This window comes from Melanotaenia boesemani, chromosome 10 (genome assembly GCF_017639745.1).
Source record: "Melanotaenia boesemani isolate fMelBoe1 chromosome 10, fMelBoe1.pri, whole genome shotgun sequence".
NCBI classification, from domain to species: domain Eukaryota; kingdom Metazoa; phylum Chordata; class Actinopteri; order Atheriniformes; family Melanotaeniidae; genus Melanotaenia; species Melanotaenia boesemani.
Genome location: NC_055691.1, coordinates 20,887,322 through 20,899,854, shown reverse-complemented (window position 1 = coordinate 20,899,854; position 12,533 = coordinate 20,887,322). Strand labels below are relative to the sequence as shown.

Sequence of the window (12,533 nt, the reverse complement as noted above, 5' to 3'; positions counted from 1 at the left end):
TTGCAATCACAAAAAACAACAAGCCCTTACATCTGTGACTCTGGCTCACTCCCATTAAAAACTCATCACACCCACTGCAGCCATGCTACGCTTACTGTGCACAAAACCCAATGCTATAATTGGTTCCATTGCACCCTTACCAACTTTGAATGGGCCAACCAGCACATGCAAGCTACGCAGCAGACACTGGAAAAGAACCATACACTAGTTGGGTTTCAGAGACAATCGAGCATGACAAATTATTTTCAAACATGGAATAGAAGTGGAAACAGAAGGACTGTTTTAATCAGACAAGAACAAAATATGGCTGGTAAAAGGAAAAGAGATAATATAACCATGGAGGTAATGAGAAGGTAAATGTGGGTTGATGGTATGCTGCCCGATAAGAAGGCACACTATCACACCACCTAAACAGACAAGAGCCGTGTAAAGCAGACCTGTTGTTGCAGAGCGACCAGAGTGAGCGCCACATCTGTGGCATTACCTCAGCTGGATAAGTGGAGAAACACCAGGGCCTGGTATTCTCAGAAATGCAGGACAGTCAAGAGCGTGTTTGTGTGAGGATGTTTGACAGTGAGAGAAACATAAACAAAACAGAGGGGGGAAAAAAAACTAAAAGATATGGGAATGTGCTCAAGAGTGGAGGTGAATGTGTTCTATCAAGGCTCGGCTCTAGTTTGAGCCAGTGTCTTGGAGATGTTTGTCATACCAAAGTGATGAGAGTGTCTGGACTGGGATGAGACAGTAAATGCTAGTCGACCCCTACGGCTCTGAGTTACAACACACTGCTCTCTCTCTTAAACATAACAAACTCATGGTGGACTCACTCACAAAAGAAAAGAAACTGCAGTAACAGCTGAAGGCAGGATTGGAAATTTAGTGTAGATAAAAAAAATAGTGATTTACAAGCAAGAAATAACTAATTATCACCAACAGGAGACAATAGAAACTTACAATCAGTCATAATTGTTTCTTGCTGCGACGTGACTGCAGATAAACACTATAATTGATATTTCGAACTGACTTTTGTTAATTACGGCACTGATTATGCTGCTAAACAGACATTGACAACTAGAGCCACAGCTCTGCCCTTTAGAGAAGGCGCTTGCACAGAGTTAAACTAAATTCCTTTAAGGCCATAATATTTGACAGTGCACTGTTGTCTAGGGGATCAGATGTCTATTGATATGCAAACAAAAATGCAACCACAGATTTTACACCAGTCAGCTTCCAGATCAAGAACTTCTATTTGTTTTCTCCAACAAATGTCAAGTTTTATTAATTGACTAAACCTGAGAGGTGCAAAAACTGGGAGGAAGTGGAAGCTACACAACAGTGCACAGACTATTCATTCCTCTCTGCTCTTGGGGAAACTGATGCCAAAGCCTTACATGAACACACACTTTGTATACAAAACCCTCACCAACTGACTTTGTATAGTGACAAAAATAAACCTTAAAAATCATCCAAATCCTTGTGTAGAAACACTTTTGGGTTGAAGGATTTGTGAATTAAAAAGGTTGGACTCTGAACAAAGGGGGACTTACTGAGAGCTGATTCTGGGCATATAGGGGAGGCAGCTGAGGACAGCGCACTTAATGGAAGTGACAGTCAGCAGATACGCGCCAGTCTGCTCCATCCGCAATCGCTCCTGCCACCTCTTCTGGAGGCCACGAGAAAAAAGGGGGAAGGGGGAAGGGGGGGGGGACACCCCCCCACCCACACACACCCCTCATCTCCTGATTACATACAATACACCCACCATACTGAGAGAGATGATGGGGGAATGAGGGTAGATTAGAAGGAGTGAAGAGAAGGGGAGTCTTACCTACTTTTAGATAGTGTGGTTATCAGTGAGAGAAGGAAGAAGAGAAACAAAGAGGAAGTTTATGGGTGTTGTTTTATCTGGAAGGGCCTTAATCTGAGGGGACAAGACTGCCAAAGTAAAGAATAGACCATTCAGAGAAAGAAAGAAACTGTCCAAAGTCAGGCCACCTTCAGATGTGTCCGGTCTCTCCATCTCACAGTTTCTCCCTCACATACACACACTATGCCCTTGGCTCAAAGTCATCCCTAGTACATGGTCGCTGGCTTCGATAGGAGTGCGGGACCTGGAACGGTTACTAACGACCCGGAAAGCTCCTCATCGGGCTATTGGTGCAGCTCGATATGCAGCGAGAGAACCCGTCACTGGGATGGAAACCAAATGTGGCCTTTGATAAAACACTTAAAGAGGGCTAAAAACAGAAATGGAAGAAGGCAACCCGTTAGGCAGCAAGAGACAGTAGGAGAGATAGAGTAGGCCAGGCGGAAGCAGCTGGGGGTAAATCCATGCCCCCAGTGTGTCGTCCTTGACCCAGGCAGATGAAGTTGAGACCTGTGGTGAGAAAAAGTGTTGAGCACAGCACCCGCCAGGTGTGGACTGGAGTAGGTTGAGAGGCATGTGGATGAGGAAGTCCCTACCCCCTCCCCTTTGCACTACCAAACACAGCAGCCAGGCAGCCTGCTGGATGCGACTAATCAGAACTTGGCCACTGACCTCTCCACAGGCTCTATACCTTTTAATGAGATCCATCTCTTTGATTTGTCTAGGCTACTAGAGGGAGAGACAGATCATGCATAAGCTCAGACACAAACAGTTCCACAAAAGCACATCAGTTTTCTCCTAATGTAGATGAACAACCTCATGCAAACATGCACACATCCAGCTGTGGATACAAAGACACAAGAGAGATGTATACAGTTCAAATAATGGACACTCTGTAATCCACAGTGGCCAAGGGCTCTCATGCGTGTACACGCAAGCACAGGGGAAGCAGATACACAATGATGGACTACAAAACAACCTCCGCCTGAGAACTGACTGAAACCAACTAATCAGCACACACAAGGACAGAAAGAACCTTGCAGAAATAAGCTGAACACAGCTCAAGGACACATCACCCACCTTGTTAAGAGAAGGCCAAATAAGGTGCAGGTGAGATTGGATCCAGACATGCTTGCTCACAGACAGAATTGAATTATTGATCAGTCAACAGATTGTGTTATGAGGAATTCATAGATCCACGCAATAGCTGCCCAACTCCCTCAGGCTAAAAGACTGTGCGGAATCTTTATACATGTATGCATTTGTGCATGTGGCTTTGTGCCGAAGAAGCCCAGGGAAGCAGACTGCCCTGGTCATAGTCCGAATTATTTTCTGTGGGCAGAGTGGACAGTGTGAGCTTGCACTTAGACAAGTCAGAGCAAACACTGAATCGATCAGGCTGACTGGGGTGATGCATACAGAAGCAAGGCCTCACCCTGACTGCGCTGAGAGGGCTTTAACTGCTCACACACAGAGTTGCTTTTTCATTGGCACTCAGGCAACAGCACAATCTTCAGCTCTTAATACCACCAATGGAAAGTGAGGAAATGGGATTTTTATTTGTATGAGCTCTGTGTGTGGTCCGCCCCTACTAATAATGCAATGAAATACAAAATTTAACTTGGTGTGTACTCTGGTGCACACAACAGCAACCAAAATGGTGTGCATGCCATTAGACAAGGGTATGACTATTCTGTCACAAGGTTGGCGCATTCAAAACCTGACATTAACACAAAAACCTTTCAGCACTTCCTCAGTACTGGATGGCATGAGGAACTGGACAGTGTGACAAATGTCACATGGGTTTGCCTGGATTTTAGACAGCAAGGTCATGTCACCATAACCAGCTCATAATTATTTTGCACTATACTGATGAAAAAGGGTCAAGTTTTGATAGCTTGAAAGAAACAAAAGTACAGCTAGGTTCAAATGTGACCATCAGACACAAATTAAATACCATGTCACTTCAATCCAATCTAATCAGATTTCCAGTACTGCATAAAACAGGCACTTCATTGCTTGGAATTAGACCATATTTAATAATCCCTATGGTTTTTCAGTGATTAGAACTTGCTTTGTTTACATCTTCTGTGGAGAACAGATGTGTGCCTTTTGCATGCTACTCAAGGGGAATGTTTTGTTTTCAAGATTGAAGGTGAGGAAATACAAAAGAACCCAGTGGGAGCAAAATGTGACTTAGTTTTTCCATTACCTAAAGAGGCGACCAACTCAGTATTACTAATTAAACAACACACATGGAGGAATGCGTAATGATTTCCTGACAGGAGACAAAAACAGGGATGGGGATTGAAACAGAACAGAGTCTGGTAAAAAAAAAAACACACAGGCTAAAAGAAGAAGCATAGCACACAGCATCAGTGAAAATGTATTGGTGATCTCAACAAAGACATTCACAAAGAGATCTTAATGGAGATCTGGAGGGGTGGATAAATGGCTACTCCCGCTTGGTCACATAACCCTTTGGCACCAGTCAACAAGTTAACAACCCACTTCACATATACTCTCTTACAACCCACTTTGTATTAGTCTGTTAATAGTCTGCAGCATGCAGAGGATGAAGGTACATAGGGAAAATGTCTCCTGGTGAGACTTGTGTGATTTGGGGATCCAGTTTGGCAGAATCTGTAAACAGGGTATCAACAGCTTGTTTTCAAATAATGCACCAGAGACCAGTATTAGACTGTTCGCTGCGTGGGGAAGAAAGAGACATGGTCTTGGCAAACAGGGTTCTGTAACCCCAGCAGCACAACTGCTAAGGCTAATGACTGTAATTAAAAAACCCAGTTCCACAAAGGGAGGTGACGTGGGCTCAGCTCAGACAGGACGTAGAACAGACGCAGTCACAGTCGATTGAAGCGACCACAGGGCTGAGTGAAAAACTTTCAGGCTGAACATATCCGAGGCTGAGTACTCAGCTAGCGTGTGTTATGAGGCCTTGTAAATATTTAGGCATTCATACAAGGGTATGTGGCTGCAACTCTGATGTCATTTTTCCCAAGCCTATCATTTGCTTTCGTTAGAGGCTGAAAACCCAGTGTGGACTAACTGTAAACACGGATCTGTCAAAAATGGAACAGTGGGAAACAGTGTGTCACAGAGCTAAAATAAACTATACAGGAAGAAGCTATCTGCATGACCATCATTTTTCTGACTGTGTATAGACTACAAAAAAAGACAGAAAAATGCAGATACCATGTCTATGAAATTTGCAGACAACAGCAAAAATAGCTAGCCAGCTTCCTTTCTTTGCCGAGTAAAATTTGAAGGAAACAAAGCAGAGTAGCTCTGAGGTTACCCAGATGAGTCAGGGAGGAATAATGCATGGCATCACGTCTATGTGAATAGGAAAGTGAGGCTGGGGGACAAGCACAGACACCCAAGACATAGAGCTATGACGACACCTCCACAGATCTGCATTTCAGTAGACAGCTCCACACCCCAGGCAGGTTCGAAGGACCAGGATTAATGTCCACCTAGTCTACAGACACACTGAGTAAGAAGAACAAAGAGTGGAAATGAAAAAAGCAATAAGGCACAAAAGAGAAGAAACTGTGCTGAAAAAAAAAAAAACTAGGAAGTTCGTTCAGGAGAAAATATTAAAGGGAAGTTAGGAACCTCATTTACTTTCACACTGTTCTATTTGAAGGGTTAAGGCTAGCTGATTAAGCATAATTAATGTTACTGTTTACCATCACTAGTACTAGAACTGTATGCACTCCTACAGGTCTGATTTTAGTCCAGAACATCGCCCCAACACATCAAGGTCAACAATGAGGTGAAAACACGATTCACATAAAAACCCTCTACTAAAAAATAAATAAACTATGCAGCTAAACATGACAAAGTTCACCTCTAGACTTTTTCTGTTTTAGTGCATTTTTTATTTGCTTTTGGCCTCATCATCTACTGTTCTTTTCCCCGCCCGCTGAATCACTCTGCTACAACTCTGAGCAGCTAATTTCCCCATGGGGATCAATAAAAAAAGGCAGCTTCCCATGAAAAAATTATTGTTACCTTGGCAAATCCCATCTCTGATTAGCAACCACATATTTATGGGACTAGTGGTCACTAACAAAATGTCAATCTCTAAGGCCGTGGTTGTTTCTTTGGCACTACCATTACTGCTACTGGGACTGCTGCTACAGTAAAATGCTCTGTCAGTTTACAAATGAGAAACAACAGAATCGGTGGTATTTAACTAGAGTCTCAGAAACTTTAACAATCACTGTATGAACAGATTTTAATAGGTCCCTCTTGGATCATAGCCTACCGAAAGGCCACTGTACCCAGCTCATTAAACAGAGACAAGGACATGATACGGACAAAAAACGTTTTTTATATTTCATTACATAACATTTAAAAAAGCAGATAACCTTGCTTATACTGGATTATATGAGCTTGATCATAAAAGCCACTGAATTTAGACTCAGGCCCTGCAGAAAATATACAAACCTCCCTGTTTGTATATTTTAAGTGTGGTGTATTTTAAATAGAGTAGCATGTGATCTCCACTTTACATTTTTTATTTAATTTGTTACTATGCTTTATCTTAAGATGCACAGCTATCAGGTGGTAGAAGGCTTGCAAGCTTCAACCTAACAAGCATGGGTATGTGGAACAAATCACCTCTTCACTCCTAAAAATTTCCAGACTTCAATTTTTGACTCGAGAAAACAACCAAGGGACAGACATCCAACCCCCAGCAGTGTCTCTTGCCATCCCCATGTCCACTTCCACCTGCCAGCTTGTTTCAACACATGCCAGCGATAATGAGGACAGCATATGGTTTTTGAAGATCTAATATGCTACTGCTATTTTAAAATCCATGTCTGCCTATTTCATATTACATTTTTTAAATTTCAAAAAAAAAAAAAAAAAAAATCAAGGTTTCAGCCTCATTAACATGCCATGAAAATATGAGCAAAAACAGCCATCAGCTCTATTACTAAATATTTATGCTTTAAATCTGCAAAGCACCACTAACAGAAATGTTGAGGTCAGACAGCCTGTGTGCACCATGTAAAAGATTGGATTCAATTCAGCCTATTTGCTGGTGGGGCGTCACAGCTTATTTGTATGTGCTGTGAGGTACTGTTGAAATTAAAAACTAACACAAACTACAATACTAAGTCAGCATAAGATAAGTGCAGAGCGAAGTAGATGCAAGAGAAAGCTGCTTGGTGTCTTTTGCTCCTGTTTCAAGAAAAGCAGACCTGACATGATGTAATTATGGCTTTTTTTTTTTTTTTTTTTTGGCTGTTCCAGACATTATCTGGGACAAACCAGACATATGTTCATCAAGCAACAACTTTATTTTAATGTGTTCTCTCACCATCTTGCTCTCATTTGCACTTAAGCAGTGTGTTTGGTCACTGGATGCCGTTGCCAGTCTGCAAGCAACAGCTGGCCCCGGCTGCTCATCATTTATAGTTACCCATCCACTTAACCTCACCTGCCCATGTCTTGCTGGAAATTAATAGAGTACAGGTATGTGAAGATTCGTGTGAAAAGCCTATAGTTCTCAAGGTCAGTGTGTGCAAGTTAGCAGCCTTGACCGTTATTAGCTATTTGATTTGTAGGAGCAACTAAATGTCTCAGATGACACAAAGATTTAGCTAACATTAGCATCATGTTAACAGGTGATGACATAACCAAGTCAAAGACTAATATTGTTGAAATCAATGTAATACATTCTGTTACCCCTAGCTGCATGAAAGATTGCGGAAATCAATAATTTACACAATGTTTGTCAATAATTCAATACCCTCCCTTCAGTGGGACAATGACATTGGTTCAATTAAATGGCTGTTTGACATATAAGTATAGTCTGACTCAGCTTTACATGTATCCATACAGACTGTGATCTGATGGTAGGTAGGCATAGATGGGAGGTTTACAGATGAGTTTTTAACCAATTATTAACCATGAGAGTGGGTCAAATTTTAAACATAAATGGGGTACAAATGCAACTTATTTGCCTCCACTTAAATGTATTTATTAAACTCTATCCAGTCATCTAAAATTCACCTTGTTTAGTCCCCAGAGGGTCAATAGAGGTGAACCACTGTGAGCCCCTTGAGCAAGGCCCTTAATCCCCCACAACTGTTTCCCTGCTGTTTCTTTAGCAGGTTCAAGTTAACCAATGGACCATGTCTGTTAGTAAAACTAATGCATTTTTAAAGCACTGTCTACCAAGAACCTCTGCAGGTTAATTACTCCATAGACTTAAGAGGATCATTTGGGTCCTAAACAAAGTTGCACTTGCACAGAACGCTCCTCCATGACTTCCCCAGTCTGCCACATTATCTTCCCCCTCTGCTCCATCAGGTTGGCATGACCTTCATCTCCAGCTGCTGCCAATGTACTGACCCTTTGTGCATCTGTCACCCACCATTTCTGGCTGAGCCTCACATTTACTACTTCATAATTAATCATCCATTGTACATGTAAAAAAATGAAAAAGAAATAGAAGGCCAATAGTTGACAGCCACTACATTATTAACATGAACCAGCTGGTCGTCATATTAGCTGTAAAGCTGAGGTGATAATCAAAAATGATCTTGGCGGGAGTAAATTGGTCAGTTTGAGGATTAACTGTGAAATGACTTGCATTTATAAAAATGAATTGCATCCTTTGGTGCCTCAGCTGGGATTAAATGCCACTTAACAGAATGACTCAGTCTAGAACAAAAAGAGCAGGGATAATGTTTTACAGGTAGAATCAGTAGCTTTGCAGTTTCCTTTTTCTGTGGTTAGTATAAGCTTAAAATTATTAAAAAAAAATCAAAGCTTTATGAAACAGATACATCTGCAAGCTGCCAAATCTTGCACAGCCGCCATCAAATTGTACAGAAATGAAGAGTCGACCCCTCTTTGGTATGTTTCAGACATAAATCTGAGTTCTCTTTTATCATAACCAAAAGGGAGGTGGACTAAACATCACTTGGCACATTACACTAACAGAAGCAGGCACAACCGCTTTACCTCTGAAGTGTTTAAATGGGTAATGTTTTGATAGCAATGTGTGCCAGGCTCGATTATCAAAGCAAGAAATAAATTAACTTCATTCTCTTTTCTCTTGCCAATAAAAACTTTAAAAAGAAAGCTCCTAAGATGTCCCAGAAAAGAAAAAAAAATAAGGTGACCCCCACGATCATAATAGCTGAACAGTTTTCAGGAATGTTTTCATGGTAATGGGCAAAAAGTCCTCTTAGGTTGAAATTTTGTTTGTGAGTCTGTGTAGGTGAGTTGGTTGACATGCCTCCAGTACGCAGACTGCATCAAAAGCCAGCATCTGTTTCAGCCACAGGGAAGTGAGTGAATGGAGGACAACTGAGGCAAATGTCTGTAATCTGCATCATCACAAGCTTTCAGCCCTCAACAATACAACTTCAACACTGCTGACAGCTTTTAGTGTTGTTTCCAAAAAAGCTTCTCAAACAGCAGTGGAAAACGTGATTTCTTCCTGGCCAACTTTTTGTCAAGCATAAAGCCGCTTACCTCTACACCTCAAATCAAACCAACTTTCACTCTGCCCATTTTCTCTCTTTTTAAAGACACTAGGATGTCTCAGTTCTTGAGCAGAACATCCTGCCCTGTAACCTCTCAATTAAACAATTCAGGCAGCTCCTGATTAATTTAGCTCTTTAAGAAGTGTGTGCATGCTTACAGTAATCATTCTTTTCTCACTAACTTCTAAAAGAGGAAAAAAAAAATCACAATAGTTCAAAGGAAGTTGTAAGGGCAGAGAAGAAGTGATGTGAACAGAAGAGGAAGCAACCACTGAACTGGCAGCTGCGTTGGGTTTACTACATGGTGTGGTTTGTAGTGGACATGGGAATAAAAGACAGCATGAGTGAAGAAATTGTCAAGGTTACTTAAAAGGTAAAAACACACCCTACTGAGCTGTACTTGTCTATGATGTCTAAGGCTGAAGTACTTACCTTAGATGTATTCAACCTAATCTGTTGATGGTGGTAAGTACAAAGAACTTCCAAACACCTCTTCCACTGAGCCCATCTTCTAGCCTGCAGCCGAGGGACTTACGATGAGAATTAACATAATCTCACCTCTTAGGTCTGTTATTCAACTGCTTTGTTATTTCTGATCTCAAGTCAATGTGAGAAAGGGGGAGAAGTGATGAATTGCAAAGTTAGCAAGGGTTTAGGAGTGTGAAGTACAAACAAATTACACATTAGTTTGAGGGGGTGGGGCAAACAAAGAAAATCTGTTGAAGGCCTTGTCCTAAACTATTCCTTCAAGTCCAAGGGCAAGGGTGGCAGCTGTAAAACCCAGCGGAGATAAGATCAAAAATCCACCTCTGCGTGACGTCCCTTCATCACAGGATAATCCTCAAGACATGAAAAGACGGGTCTATCTCCAATTTAAAGGAAATCTCTATTCCCCAGATCCTTCAGCCGTCTAATGCCAAGCTGACACACCCTTCAAGCATCAGCACACACCCCCTTGAAAACTATGTGTACCTTAGATAAACAAGAGGAACAAAGAATTGCATATAGATTTTTCTCATGTGCACCATGCTCATTTTTATCAGAAGTACGTTTACAAACTCCAGTCTAAAAACAATACAGCTAAAGTATGGAATATAATTACAATTTAACAATGTCTTGAGTTTTGGAGAGACAATAAAATAAAGGATATTAACCGGTAGTTTAAAATAAGCCACTGGCTATGAACAACGGCATAAACTAAATTTCCATGTGCCACTTTGTTCAGTGCTGCGTTCTTGTCTATATGCCATGGACAGGAGGTATGGGATTGCTTGCTGTTTATGAGGATTATGGTTTTAGTTTCAAAATAAAAATGACAGGAGCCAGTAATCCTAACTAAATAAAACAAATAATGAGTGGACGAGTATAAATCCATATGACATTAAAAGTGCTCTCATAAATGTGCATCCTCCCAAGACAAAGTTTAAACTTTGTGACAAAACTGTGCAGCACTGGAAAAAAAAGACTGGATGAACTTGAGCCTACCCAAGATATATAACAGTTTAGCAGCTGACTTGCATGGTCATAGATTCACTTACTCTGTTTCTGAAAAGTTCAAAAGGTTTTTTTTTTTTTTTTGCTTTAATATTTAAAAAAAAAAAAGTGGGTCTCGTCAACAAAATTTCATTCCTAGAGCCAGTGACCTATTGCGCAAACAGAAACAGAGAAACAGGGAGGGAGAAAGGGTGGGCACTCATAGAAATACGTGATTTGTTGGCAGTTTTCTTGTATTACAGAGTTTGAGTTTGTGCTTATTTTGGGGGATTGTTTTGCTGAATCCTGAAACACTAACATGACCTGAATGTGAAATGTCTCCTATTCACTTGTCCTGAAAAGAGCATCTATGATGAAGCAGTGCAGTACACTTGTCTTCTTCACCCTTGCAGGGAGCAGGAGAAAACATTTATCACCACTCTCCTCTGCGCAGATAAGGTGTCTCTATTTATTCAGAGCAGAGGAGATAAACACTGAATGAAGCATTGTGAGGCAGGAAGAAAGAAAAAGACAGACCAAAGGCAGAGATGGTGGGAAAATAAAAAAAAGGGGAAAGGACAGGGAAGCATCTTACTTTTTAATGGCTTGTTTGCCTCTCTGTGTAAGCAGATGGGCTTTGCTCCATGTGCAGTCAAAATACTGAAGACTGACCCCCTGCTCTAACCCCCTTCCTGCCACCAGCAGTCATCTTTTCCGGCTTTCACGTGCCCCCTTCCAGCGCTAATCCATCCCCACTAAGAGACTGTTTGCATAATGTTATTTAATGGGAATAATCCCCAGGAGATTGAGCCTTCCATGTACAGTAGGTCTATCTACAGAGGATGGAAGATGGAAATGAATCCAAATAAAAGGACCTTTTAAAAATGGCAACAAGGAAAAACAGTGGCTTGCTGAGAGCCGCACCAGGGACTGAGAGATACAAAAATGCACTAGAGATTCAACAGGGACATGAATAGTGCTTTTGTCTCCTTGTTCTCCACAAGAGAGACAAGACAGAGGGATACAGAGAAAAGAGGAAAAAAGAGAGAAAAACAAACAAACATGATACATGGATCACTACTACATCTGTCCTCTCAGATGCTGATGTACAGCTTAACTGTCCAGAGGTGAGGAACACAGCTCATGTGCCCATTTCTCACTGAAATTGCCTGTGCACAGGGACAGATGGCCCCTTGTGAGGTGACTGGGCAGATGCTGTGGCTCTAGTGCATCTGAGATGAAATGAATGGCTTAAAGAAAAGGATGTCTTCAGGGGCGTTTTCCCACACTACTATCAATCAGCTGTTGAGTTTGAGAACAGCAGAACAACTTTGGTACAAAGAGTCATGAGTGCAACTGTGAAGCATTGCAATGATACACCTCGTTATTTCTGTAGCCTACGGCGAAGTTTTCTTTTTCTTTTTTTTAGTTTTTTTTTTTTTTTTTAAGTATGCAGTCTTTCAAGCGCGTTTCACTAACATTATGATGTATTGGTTAACAAGGCATCCATGTTTTCATTTTCAAAGTTTTATAAGGTCACAGGTAGAAAAAGACTTTACAACATCAAGGTTATTTCCTTTTCGGTAACAGCGTTTCTGGGTTTGCTCTCCCGTATAGTGTCGATTGTGCGTATAATAAGCTATCAAAACTTGGAGCTCTTG

The 12,533-nt window shown here is 41.3% G+C and overlaps 1 protein-coding gene across 3 annotated transcripts in view; it reads right to left on the bottom strand.

Annotated features, from left to right (window-relative positions):
- Positions 1–12,533, bottom strand: part of plxnb2b (plexin b2b) — a 115,151-nt gene that overhangs the window by 102,071 nt on the left and 547 nt on the right. The gene's annotated exons all lie outside the window — the stretch shown is intronic.